This window comes from Loxodonta africana, chromosome 6 (assembly GCF_030014295.1).
Source record: "Loxodonta africana isolate mLoxAfr1 chromosome 6, mLoxAfr1.hap2, whole genome shotgun sequence".
Taxonomy (NCBI): domain Eukaryota; kingdom Metazoa; phylum Chordata; class Mammalia; order Proboscidea; family Elephantidae; genus Loxodonta; species Loxodonta africana.
Genome location: NC_087347.1, coordinates 36,516,724 through 36,531,229, shown reverse-complemented (window position 1 = coordinate 36,531,229; position 14,506 = coordinate 36,516,724). Strand labels below are relative to the sequence as shown.

Here is a 14,506-nt window from a genome sequence, read left to right as displayed (position 1 = left end):
ACCCTAACCGAGTTTATATTTTTCTTTTTCTCAGCATTGGTGGCAAAAGGGTGAAAATAGGCATGAGGTGAAAGAAGAAAAGAAAGGGAAAAAAATCTTAATAAATATGCCCTGGGATATTTATGATAGTACAGTATATATGGAAACCTTGGTGGTGTAGTGGTTAAGAGCTATGGCTGCTAACCAAAAGGTTGGCAGTTCAAATCCACCAGGCACTCCTTGGAAACCCAGTGGGGCAGTTCTGCTCTGTCCTTTGGGGTCACTATGAGTGAGAATCAACACTACAGCAATGAGTTTGGTTTTTTTAGGTTTTTTTTTTTTTGCATAATGTGTATATTGTTAAAAGTTTGTGGAGTACTGCCTGGGTTAAAATCACACTGACATTTTCTAGCTGAACCTCTGTAAAAAGAAAGTAATGGTAATAATAATATAACCTGGTTATATTATTATTCAAGGCCTGGTGTGAGGATTGAATGGGCTGTTGGATGTAAACCCCTCATCACAGTGCCCAAGATATAGCAGCTGCTCAATAAAGTAGGCCATTCTTACGGCATTGTTATTAGTCTTATATCTGGCATGTATTAGTCCTTTAAATTCTCTGAGTCTTGGTTTCATTATCCATAAATCAGAGGAAAACTATTAAACAAGAATAAATTGAAATTAATTGTGCAGAAGAGCTTTGAATATTGTATTATACACATATGAGGGGTTCAAGAATATACAATGGATTTTGTTTAGAAAATGTGTTTGTCAGGTAAACTAGGCGCAGATGTGACTTTTGAACTCAGCCTCTCCATTTCCTTTATTATCATCTCGTTTATAAACTCTTCATACACTGTACAAACATTGGATACAAAATACCAAGAATACTCAAGGAATAAACATCTTTTACATTTTTAAAAAGAAAAACCAAAATAGATTTCTATTAGAACAAAAAATGTTAAGCCTGCCTCTAAATGCTTCCTTTTCCAGGTTTTACAAAACATGAATAAATGACCACTGGCCGCTCCTATTTTACCTTGGAAAGTCATTCAACCCTTATAATGTAGTTCATGAAGTTCTTCTTGGCATGTGCACCTTTTGCTCTGAGGATATTTAGTGACCAGCAGGGAATATGGCTTCGTGTAAGCCTGAAATACAATTACCACTTTTAATGACCCAAAATAATGACTTGTCATATAAGATTTTTTTTTACTCCATTTCCCATTGCTGGATATTGGCCTTTGAAAATACATTTTTAATTGAAAAATGTTAAATGTGTATTAATGTATTTTATACTTGATAGGTTAAATGGGATTAAGGAAGTAAAAATAGTGACAGAAGCTAACTTAACAATTGTCAAATGTATCATAGCAATTGTATATTGGTACTTTACGGGTAGTTTAAACTGAAGTGTTCCAAAGGTACTGTCATACCCATCTATATCGCAACCTGAAAGTTACAACTACTTTAAAAAAATCTTTAGACAAAGTGAGACATCTAATTTCTCAGGCAACTATCTGATGAGATTAAGGAAAAGCATAATAATAAATCAAGTTATTTCAATTTATAGTCAAAATGTATATCATAGTTGAAAAATTGAGAGAAAGATACAGGCATAATAGCATTTTGGGTAATAGCATTTGGACAATTAGCCAAATAAGCACCTGATGGCAGAGTTGATAGATTGTCCCTCACTCACTGAACAGTCCAGGCCCCACCCTCTTTCAAGATTCCTGAGCTGAAATCTCTATGTAAAACTGTATCATATAATGTTAGGGACTCTAGACAGCAGCAGCTCTTTTCATTCATGCATTTTTCACATGAGAGGAAGCCCTGAGAGCTGAGGTGACTTTGTTCAAGGTTATATAAGCCAGTCAGTAATAAAATTGGGCTCAGAGAAGACTCTTCTATTCCATTCAGGACTCTTTTAGCAACACCATATGCTTTCACTGTAACGAGATTATTTTAGTATATCAGAACAAGTGTCTCTGGATACATTGAAAATATACTTAAATGTATATGGTCTCATGCAAGAAATGATATTGTGATTGCGAATGATTTTTAATGGTCCAGAAAAGCATTTGAATCTTTCTTTTTAAAAAAGTTCCTTATCATGTGAATACATAATGAATTCATAATAGGGAAATATGGAGATTTTCAACTTTGAAGATTCACACCACACATTCACCCTGTACACCAGTGATTCTTAACATTTTGGTGAACATAGATTCTTTTAGAATTGGATGCAGACTATAGAAATTCTCCTAAGAAAAATGCACTTCTAGGCAAAATTTTTTGCCTATAATACCAGAAGCTTCATTACTTCCCCCCAAATCCATCTGTGAACCCCCAAATAATAATCTTGACCTTAATAGATGTGTTATTGCTGACACTCTTTCATCACATAATTAAAATTATTTTAATATTACTCATTGAAGATATAAAAACAGAAGGAAATCTATCATAGTTGCTTCCTACATGGTAAACTCTTAGGATTTATGTAAAAAATGTGGGCATGAGAGAAGTACAAGTCTTGTCACAAAGAGAGCAACATACTGGGGGATTTGAAAAATAATCCCAATAACATGATATGTGCACAACTTAACACTGGCTTCTGAATGGAGATTCTTATAAGAGGAATATTGATAAACTCTTTAATAATCAAATCTCTTGACTATTTGGATTTTTCTCTGTCTCATCAAATGAGTTAATACCCTGTCTAATACCCATCTGTTACAATGTGTAAAATACCCAAGGAGTTTCGCTACAGGAGTTTCCAGCTATAGGTACACTCTATTCTTGACTGGAGCATCTTTCCCAGTTTCCTGACTCTCACCATTAAGTTGGGCTGGACTCCATAGGAAATTTAAAAATTTCTTTTACTTCCCCAAAATAAGGCTATGACCACTGCATCCTCCTGATTCCTTTCCTATTGAACCTACTCTGGCCTTACTGCCTCTTCTCAGTCTTATAAATCTCATGATAAGAAATAGAATGAAAGAGGTTTTGATGCTTGTAATCAGTGTCTTTTGTACCTCATTGTACCTGCATTGGGCAGTAATGAACTGTTTGTAACTAGACTGGATTCAATGGGGGCAGGTGTAGATGGTGCTCAAGCAGTGGGTGCTTTGTAGGAGTTCCTTTCATACCTGAGAGTCTTTTTTTCTAGGTCAAGGCCAAGGAACGTGCAGAGTTCAGAAGTCAGAATTCCACATATCAGAATCAGCCAAGGTTTAAAAGAGCCCAGTGATCTCCATTATCAGGCAAAGGGAGAAAATTCAGGTAGACCTGGTTAGATGAATAAAAGACATAGGTAATGATGGTGGTGATGGTGATAAGGATGATGATGATGATGGCAGTGGTGGTGGTGGCAGATGGTCGTAGAAGATGACAATAGTAACATTTTCATTACTCTTGATAGCTTATCAAGCACGTTCATATTCATTATCTTCTTTGTTGGTATGAGAGCAAAGGATCAAGCCGAGACATGATCCTGAAATGAGGACATACTTAGATGCAGTTTCTCAGTTCTGGAACAGTGAAGAAACTAAAATTGTTGGTGAATTCTGACAAATGGAAGGGAAATGTAGCTGCATGTCCTACGTGCTTGCGTCAAAGTAGCATTCTCAGCCGTGTTTACTGTCATTCATCCAGGTGTGAAAACTGCAGTTGTTGGTACTTTGTTGATCTGGGTTAGGAGCTCTCAGAATTGCTCTGACCCTCACAGATGTCTTCTGCTAAATGTAGTTTTAGCTTTTGTTTTGTTTAGTATTTGGTTTCACCTTATATCTGATTCCATCTGCTTCCTGTCTTTCAGGAATGTCTCATTTTTTAAAATATATGTTATATATATTTAAAAGTTTTATACATTTTCTAATGCATTTATGATTTTATTCATATACATATGTGTGTAAATATATATGTAAGTATGGATATAGAAATAATCTAGATGTGTATTTAGATGATATAGATGAATATAGGCAGATAGAGATAGATGTTTGATCGATGCACATACAGATACAGGAACAGATAAAGATATTGATATAAAAGGCATTGGCATAAAAAAAAAAAAGATGCTGTCATTTCATGAGATAGGATTTGGGGGAAAAGGGGGAAAATGAATGTGCTCAGTTCATCTTCATATTCCAGTACAGTGCTTTCTCCTCTTTTTTGTTGTTTTCTTTTGTTGAATGTTGCCTTTATTTTTAAAATACAATTTTGGCATTATGACCTTTTTATTGCATTTTATTTCATTGTTTTGTTGCCTTAATTATAGAATTTAAATGTTATTTTCCTAATTTGGAAGATTTTCATAGTTAAAAATATTGTTAAATAAAAGAAATATTAGAAATGTCAGTGTTCAAAGTTATGCTAATCTAAAGGTTTTTCTTTATTTTAAATGAACCCCTTATTATTGTTGCTATGACTACTAAATTTGGGGACAATTGGCTCCAATTTTAAGCTCAGCTCAGTTTTTCATCGTGTTCTTTTTTTTAGTATAAATTTAACAGATACAATTATAAGATCTTTTAAAAGATGTGCTTTAAAAAGGACTCTTTTCATCTCTAGGTTTGTATCATCCACAAACACACACAAAAAAAAGAAAAACTAAGCATTTCAAACAAAATAGGCACTTCTGTTTTCTATATATTTCAGGTAAAATATCCTGTTATTCCGTTGAATGTATAACATGCTCTTATATAGTGATTTTGAATTTATTGGTAATTTATTAGCATGAATAACACTAAAGTCAATGTGCTTTAGGAGTGATTCCATGAATATAAGAAAGCCAATGGGATCATAGAATCCTTCTTAGTCTGTGGATGAAGAAAGCCTAATCTTGTTAAATTGCTTAACCTCATAAACAGGTAGGCATAGGAGGAGTGGAAACCGTGGTGGCATAGTGGTTAAGTGCTACAGCTGCTAACCAAAGGGTCGACAGTTCAAATCCACCAGGAGCCCCCTGGAAACTCTATAGGGCAGTTCTACTCCGTCCTGTAGAGTCGCTAGGAGTTGGAATTGACTCAACGGCACTGGGTTTGTTTGTTTGTTTTTTGGCATAGGAGGAGTGAGTATATCATTTTTTCCAAACCAGGACACTTTTGAGAATGAAAGGGGGTGTTATGCTATTGTTGTTAGGTGCTGTTGAGTCAGTTCTGACTCATAGTGAGACTATGTATAACAGAATGAAACACTGCCCAGTCCTGCTTGAGCCCATTTTTGCATCCACTGTGTCAGTTCGTCTCATTGAAGGTCTTCCTCTTTTTCACTGACCTTCTACTTTAACAAACATGATGTCCTTTTCCAGGGACTAGTTCCTCCTGATAACGGGTCCAAAGTACACCATCCTCACTTTAAGGACTGTTCTGGTTGTACTTCTTCCCAGACAGATCTATTCATTCTTCTGGCAGTCCATGGTATATTCAACATTCTTCACCAACACCATAATTCAAAGGCATAAATTCTTCTTTGGTCTTCCTTATTCATTGCCCAGCTTTCACATGCATATGAGGTGACTGAAAATAAAGTAGCAGTCAAGAAATCAAGCAACTCATCGCATTAGGCAAATCTTCTGCAAAAGACCTCTTTAAAGTGTTAAAAAAACAAAGATGTCACTTTGAGGACCATGACGTGCCTGACCCAAGCCATAGTATTTTCATGAAAGGAGGTACTAACAATAATTAACAGCAGGAAAACAGACATAAACCAGGACCCTCCTGGGGAAAACAAGACATTTGGTCACCATAGGTGTGGCTCACACTTAGTCCTTTACATTCAGGTTCACTTTATCAAATCTAATTCACATTGGTGCTAACATCACAGGACTATTTGGTGATGGATGCAGAGTGGCTCCACTAAAGGAGATAGAACTATATGTATAAGAGGGAAATATCAAAGCAAAATAAAACTGTGTTCTCTTTTAAATGCTAAAAAAGTAAAATAACTCAGTTATAGCTAAATAATCACCTTAATTCTTATGGTACTTCTATATGATTGAACTTAGAAAAAGATTCTGTGAAATTAAACAAAAAGAATGTATTCATAAATATGTAAAGTTAAAGGGAAAACATTTTGAAAGTCACACATCTATCACACATCTTAAAAAAAATAGAGCATTTTCAGTTCCTTTAAAGTTCTCTGTTTAAAGTGCCCTTACCTAATCACAAACCCCTACCTCCCAAAAGATACTGCTCTTCTAAACTGCGCAGTGGTTAAGAGCTCAGCTGCTAACCAAAAAGGTTGGCAGTTCGATTCCACTAGCTGCTCCTTGGAAACTCTATGGGGCAGTTCTACTCTGTTCTATAGGGTCGCTAAGAGTCAGAATCGACTTGACAGCAATGGGTTTGGTTTGTGGTTTCTGTCTTTCACCATAAGGGTATGTATTCTTAATGAATGTTTTGTTTTGTTTTGTCTCATCTCGTTTTGAAATTTATTTAAGTGAAATCATACTGTCCTACTTCTTTTGCTCAGAATTACATTTGAGTTCATCCTTGTTGGTGTATTTAGTGTTGATTCATTAATTTTCACAGATGAATGGCATTCCATTGTCTGAACATGCTACAATTTGTATATCCAGTCTATGTTAGATGTCCATTTTTATTTTTTCAAAATTTTGGCTATTTTGAACAATGCTTCCATGAATACTCTTTCATATGAGCCTTTATGCACAATAGTTTCCTAAATACACCTAGGAGAGTAATTATTGAGTTATATTTTTATTATCTGATACCAAAACGCATTTCAAAGCAGTTGCAATAATTACAAACAGGCAACAATAGTGTAATAAAAGTTCCTATTTCTCTGTGTTCTTGCCAACACTTGTATTGCTCAATGTTTTTATTTTTACCAACCTTAGTGCATTAAGGTAACAACGCTTTAATATACATTTCAGTCAAAAGTTTGAAATTTCTTTTTGTAGGTGTATTCACTATTCATGTTTCGACTTTAGTGAAAGATCCAGTTCAAATCTTTCATTCACTTTTTTACTGGAAGATTATATTATTGCTAATATTTTAAGGGACTATAGTGTCAGTACCAATCCATTTTCTGTTCTTTACATTGCATCATCTCCCAGTTTGTGACTTGTCTTTTCTTCGTTTTTTATAGTGTATTTTAATGAAGAGAAAATTTTAATGTAATGTAATTTAATTCATCAAAATTTTCCTTTATGGCTAGCACTTTCTGTGAGTTACGAAATTCAGAATACTAAAGATATTCTTATATTTCCTTCTAGGAGTTTTAAAGTTTTACCTTTCACACTTGTCTTTATCTAGAATTTATGGTGTGAATAACGTGAGGTAGAAATCCATTTTCTTTCTCTTCTTTTTTTTCACATGGAAAAAAAAATTATCCTAGCACCATTTACTGACAACTACATCCTTTCTTTTATGGTGTGAAATACTATCTTGATCATTCCACATTTGCGTAAGTGTGATTCTGGGACTTATTCTGCTCCAACCCTTACCTAACCCAAGTCAGCATACTCTGTTGTAATAGCTAGAACCTTAAACATTACCTAGGCTATTCTTGTCTCTTTGCTTTTCCTTGTGAATTTTATAACCAGCCTATCAGGTTCCATGAAAAATCCTTTGATGTATTCTTGAAATTGCATGGAATCATGGATAAATTTAGAGATTATTGAAATTCAGTGGAAGTTCAAATCGCAATTGATTATTTTTGAGAAGTTCTGTTTTTTCCTGAGTCAATTTAAAGTCCTTTTAATTTTTTTCAGAATTTTTTTTTCATTTTACCTACATTTTCGTATTTGTTGGCCTAAAGTTAACCATAATATTTTTATTTGTTCTTAATCTTTGCAGCGTCTGTACTTTATTTTTTATTCCTAAAATCATTTCCTTTTTTTCTTAATTAGGCATGGAAGTAGTGTCTATTCTGGCCCCAAACTTGTATGAGCATGTGGGTTTGTGGTTAAGAGTTCTCATAAAATATCTTTTTTTTTTTTTTTTTTGGTTTTACCCAGAGTCAAGGTCTAATCAAGTAATCCTAATTTTGGGGGCCAGGTCTTTTTCTCATTCCTTTACTGAGGGTGTCTCCCACCTGGGATCTTGGCTTTATGTCAAAGTGTCTGACCTGACCTCCCACTTTGGCTGAGCTTCAGTCATTTAATTTGTGCAGCCTATTGGAAACTCATGCTCTAGTCTCTCTACAGTCAGCAGAAACCTTCAAGGCAAATATTCCTAAACTAGCTTGCCCCCACAGAATTGCATTTTCTCATAATTTCTGCTCCCCAGTGGTCTTCAACCTTGCCTTAGAAAGAAAAACAAGATAAGGAGGATTTGGAATATTTTATCTAGAATTTTTAGGAGTTCTAACTCAAGAAAAGCTTCTTTTCACACCTAATCTGTCATATTGTCAGAAACAGAAGTTCTCATTTGGTTTTTAAAATACTTACCAAAAATATGAGTATGATCTGAGTAAGCGTTAAAATGACTAGTCACCCCAGACCATGTGCTAAGCAATAATGCCTGCCTCCAGCCCGATAACAGAATCCTCTTAGTTGCCCACAGCTACTGTAGAAATGGGCAAGGGAAGAGGCAGCCTGCCCGTTACTTAATGATCTCAGTCAGGCATAGAACTCAATATGGGTCAATAATAAATACTGACTCAAACATACATGTCCTCTGGCAAACTAGGTTCCGATGCATACTAAGATCCGTAATAACAATCTATTCCCATTGGTTTTAAATAAACAGATATCCTGCACCAGCCAGTAGGTTTATGTTTTATCATAAGGCAATAATAATAAATTGTGTTATTCCCCAGTGGCCAACATAAAATATTCAGTCTTTAAAAACAGTTCCTGTCCAGTATTATCATGTGAATTTTCAAAATCAGGGTTTCCTCTCACTTAGTAAGTTTAGATATATTCCCTTCGGGAAAGGAATATATTGCAATTATAATCTTCAATTAACCGTTGTGTCTTGGTAACAATATTTCCTAGGTCTGCAGGAAAAATAAAGCAAAGCTGTTCGAATTAGTACTGCTTCACTTTCATAAAGGAAATTTTCAATACACATAATGAGCTTATAAAATTCGGGGGACAGTATACAAAGGAAGTCGCAGAGAGTAGCCTGATGCTTGAAGTTTTCTAGCTGTAGAGTGTTAGAGGACCCATGCCACATAATGACATCTTCATGACACTTTTTGATTTTTAGTGAGATGACTCTGTAATCATTGCAGAGAATACCTTCCATAAGGTTGAACTTTATGAATTGATATTAGACCTTTTTTTAAATTGTGTTTTAAGTGAAAGTTTACAGTTCAAGTCAGTTTCTCATGCAAAAATGTACACACATTGTTATGTGACCCTAGTTGCTCTCCCTGCAATGTAACAGCGCACTCCTTCTCTCCACCCTGTATTTCCTGTGTCCATTCAACCAGCTTCTGTCCCCCTCTGTCTTCTCATCTCGCCTCCAGACAGGAGCTGCCCACATAGTCTCATGTGTCTACTTGAGCTAAGAAGCACACTCCTCATCAGTATCATTTTATGTGATATTAGACCGCTTTTTGACCTTCAAATTTATAAATTTCATCTGGTTCAACCTGATGTTTTCCTTCCTAGTAAAAACTGATTCTTGTCTGGAAGCTATGAAGTTATGATGTAATGGAATAGAAGCCAATCTGTGGCATTATTGGACCATTATTGATCTGGACAGAAATGTTAATAAGAAAGAAGAATTTTTTTTTTTTTTTTTTTTACGTGAGGACCACCAGCAAAATGCTCTGTGGTATAGTAGTGGTGTCAGATTTTGTCTAGATGGTCACTTCTAACTATGCCTTTGATACTCTGTAGTTCTTTCCAACCATGCAGCATTCTTCTGCTTCATTTTTCTCCATTTTTGCTGTTTTTCTCTGTGCTATGAATCCCTGTCCTTTGTGTCATGCCTCCATCTTTTGCCACTGCTTCAGATTGAGATCAGACTGAGCCGTAAGAGATCAGCTGTATTCAAAGAGGAAAAATTGACTTTCCTTTATGTTCAAGGTATTCCATGCCTCTGCACTAAAATCAGTGTTTCCTAAGCTACACTGTGAAAGGAACTTACAAAGAATGATCCCTCGCACCCGTGCTAGGGTGCTCTGAACGCCGTTTCACTGACATCGTGAGCCTGGCACTTGTCACTAGCTAAGTTTCTTCAACTAGGACGCACGTTAGAGTTCTTAGCTTTGTACCTTAGTGGCTCCTTCAATTTTCTGTAAACTAGTGTGCACACTACAATGCCCCAGAAATTGGTATGATTTGCTAACCAAAAATGTCGGCAGTTCGAATCTACCAGCCATTCATTAGAAGCCCGATGGGGCAGTTCTCTCTCTGTCCTATAGGGTCACTTGCTATGAGCTGGAATTGACTCGATGGCAACGGGTTTGGTTATCTTGACTGTAGGACCAGCAAATCTACATTCATTCACCAGGCTTATGAGGATTATGAACAAAAGGCAATGTTTGAATTATTCTATGTTTTCACCCCTAATGTGGATGGACAATGACACTTCTAAATGTTTCTGGGTAGTGACATTTCCGAATGTTACTACATTTGGCTGTTTGCATGGATCAAACTCATCAGATAATAACCAAACCTGCCTGGAGCCCTGATGGCACAGTGGTTAAGAGCTCAGCTGCTAACCAAAAGGTCAACAGTTTGGATCCACCAGCCACTCCTTGGATACCATATGGGGTCCTATAGGGTCGCTATAAGTTGGAATCGACTCCATGGCAACGAGTTTGGTTTTGGTTTTTGGTATAGTTAATGGGGATTAATTTTCATATAGATCTCAATTCCACTTCCAATTTAGGTTAGAATTTCCTAGGGCCAACACCTGATAATGTCTGAATAATGTTTTACTATGGGAAGTATTTGCGCAGAGAATTGAAATTGCTTTTCATTAAAAAACACCTTGAGCTTCCTAAGCAACTGATGCCATTTTTAAGTACTATCTTTTAAAAATTGTTTTTTCTCTAATTAAGGCAAGCCAATCTAGCTAGGAAACTTCATTTACCACAACTTGGGCTATTCATTCCTCTATTGCTACTCTTTTTGTCTGCCATCTAGTTTGTAAGGCCAAGAAAAATACCCTCTACTCCATACATTTGGGTTAGGGTAAGCTTCACCTTTATTCATTCTGAAGAACCCTAGGTTCACGACATAATTCTATTCCAGCAGTATTATTTCTGTCTTCTTTCCATTAAGCATTGAATCCACAGTACTTTATATTGGAAATGTGTCATAATGTGACAGCCGAAGAATATATTTGCATCATTTGCCTACAGACTGGCATTCTTTTTTTAGAGACAGATGTTCCAGTATTTTCCAGACATAGATTAGCATATTTGAGATGTTTAGTAAAATAAATATTTAATACAAGAAAGAGTATAGACATTTAGTCTGAATATTATGGTACTGTGATATTGATGGACTTCATGTAGAAAGTCATCTGATCATTTGCAATCTAAAGTCTTTCTATCCCTGTGACCTACTTCCAAGTCTTGGAACTCCTGCAGTTGATAATAGATTCTCATCGTTAGGGTCCATCTTGTGTTAATGATAGATTTTCATTATTAACATTCATCTTGTATTCTTCCTTTTGACTTTCGTTAACTTTTGCATGTTGTGAAAACACATGATATGGTAAAATTAAGTTCCAACATAAATCTATTTCTTATTGGATTCCACAGTGGCTGCATATAAGGCATAGATGATGAGGAAATGCTTAATAGGCTAACTTATTCAGATCATCCACTGTGTGTGAGACACCGTGGTATTCAAAAGTATGAAGAAACCAACTCTGTTTGAAAGGAGAAGGGACTAAGGAAAGCATCCCAGAGGAAAACTGACTCTTAAAAGTTGATTAGGAATTTGCCAGATGAAAAAGAAGTTAAAAGGCTTTGTAAGCCAGGGAAACAACATATGCAAAAGTACCGAGACATGAAAAGCATGTCATATTTGGGAGACTAACTAGTTTGACATAATTGGATCATAGAGCACTTGAGATGTGGATAGAGAAGGAGAGCAACCACACTACAAGGGTTGGATATCTTTATTAATTCTATGATTGAGGTGAATGGAGCCTCTACTAGATTTCTAAGTGGGAAATTGATGTGATCATGTTTTTGTGTTATAGAAAATAATATTGCATGGAAATAATGTCCCATTTTAAACAGTTAATTTCTACCTGCATTCTAAAAATCACCTTTTACTAAAAATTATATGAGTAAAAATTAAGACAGTGGAGATACCAAAGAGGAACCACCATAAGTCTGGGCATCAGAGAGAACTGAGATTGAATCTTATGCCCACCTCTTGCAGGTATGTGATAGTGGATAAATTATACCTGCTCCTTGTTTTTGTTGTTGTTGTTTTTAATCTTAAAATGAAGATTACACAGTCGTTATGAGAATCAAGTATTATAATTCATAAAAGTTAACTGCACAGTATTGATAAACCAAAGAAAAAGCCAAACCCCTTTGCCATCAAGTTGACCTTATAGGAAGGAGTAGAACTGTCCCATAGAGTTTCCAAGGAGTGACTGGTGGATTTGAACTGCCGGCCTTTTGGTTAACAGCCATAGCTCTTAACCACTATACCACCAAGGTTTCCACATTATTGATACTCAATACCTATTAGCATCTATTTTAACATTATGGATCAATGAATTGTTAAGTGTGCCATTGCTTAAAATGATGAAAAATCATTTAAATTTGAAAACCTACGGCTATTAAATAACACCGAGGTAATGACTAATATTGTGATATATTTTTAAAAAACTGACGCAAGTCAAAATACACATCAATAGTTGGTATATATTTTTCTTATGACCTAACTTGTTGGTCATTCTGGGGAAGATATTAAACAATGCAGGAAGCATCAAAAGAAGATGGAAGGAATACACAGAGTCACTATACTAGAAAGAATTGGTCAACATTCAAACATTTCAGGAGGTAACACCAGGAACCAATGAAGTCCAAGCTGCACTGAAGGCATTGGCAAAAAACAAGCTCCAGGAACTGACAGAATACTAATTGAGATGTTTCAACAAATGGGTGCAGTGCTGGAATTGCTCACTCATCTATGGCAAGAAATTTGAAAGACAACTACCTGGTCAACTGACTGGAAATGATCCATATTTATGCCTATTCCCAAGAAAGGTGATCCAATCAAATGTGGAAATTATTGAACAACATTAATATCACATGCAAGCAAAATTTTGCTGAAGATCATTCAAAAGTGGCTTCAGCATTATATCGACAGGGAACTGCCAGAAATTCAAGCCGGACTTAGAAAAGAATGTGAAACCACTTCTTATGTCAAATGGCTCCTGGCTGAAAGCAGAGAATCCCAGAAAGATGTTTACCTGTGTTTTATTGACTATGCTGAGTCATTTGACTGTGTGGATAATAACAAATTATGGATAACATTGTAAAGAGTGGAAATTCTGGAACACTGAATTGTGCTCATGAGGAATCTGTACACAGATCAAGAGGCAATCATTCAAATAGAAGGGGATACTGCATGGTTTAAAGTAAGGAAAGGTACATGTCAGGATTGTATCCTTTCACTATACCTATTTAGTCTGTATGCTGAGCAAATAATTTGAGAAGCTGGACTATATGAAGAAGAACAGGGCATCAGGATTGGAGGAAGATTCATTAACAACCTGCGTTATACAGATGACACAACCATGCTTGCTGAAAGTGAAGAGGACTTGAAGCACTTACTGATGAAGATCAAAAACCACAGCCTTCAGTATGGATTACACCTCAACATAAAACAAAAATCCTCACAACTAGATCAATAAGCAACATCATGATAAATGGAGAAGAGATTGAAGTTGTTAAGGATTTCATTTTACTTGATTACACAATTAACACCCATGGAAGCAGTAGCCAAGAAATCAAACGACGCATGGCATTGGGCAAATCTGCTGCAAATACCTCTTTAAAGTGTTGAAAAGCAAAGATGACACCTTGAGGACTAAAGTGTGCCTGACCCAAGCTATGGTGTTTTCAATCGCCTTATATGCATGCAAAAACTGGACAATGAATACGGAAGACCGAAGAACTGATGTCTTTAAATTGTGGTGTTGGAGAAGAATATTGAATATAACGTGGACTGCCAAAAGAACAAACAAATCTGTCTTAGAAGTACAGTCAGAATGCTCCTTAGAAGCAAAGATGGCGAGACTGCTTCACATTCTTTGGACATGTTATCGGGGGCATCAGTCCCTGGAGAAGAACATCACGCTTCATAAAGGGTCAGCAAAAAGAGGAAGACCCTCAACAAGATAGATTGACATAGTGGCTACAACAATGAGCTCAAGCATAGCAACTATTGTGAGGATGGTGCAGGACTGGGCTGTGTTTCGTTCAGTTGTGCATAGGGTCGCTATGAGTTGGAACCGACTCAACAACACCTAACAACAACAACAACCTGTTGGCCATCTATGGAAAATATCACACGTCTCCTTCCCCCCGCCCCCGGCTTTTTTTTTTTTGTTTTTTGGCTTTGAAGAGA

At 36.0% G+C, this 14,506-nt stretch overlaps 1 protein-coding gene across 1 annotated transcript in view; it reads left to right on the top strand.

Annotated features, from left to right (window-relative positions):
- UNC80 (unc-80 homolog, NALCN channel complex subunit) overlaps window positions 1-14,506 on the top strand; it is a 216,839-nt gene that overhangs the window by 84,818 nt on the left and 117,515 nt on the right. The window lies entirely within an intron of this gene.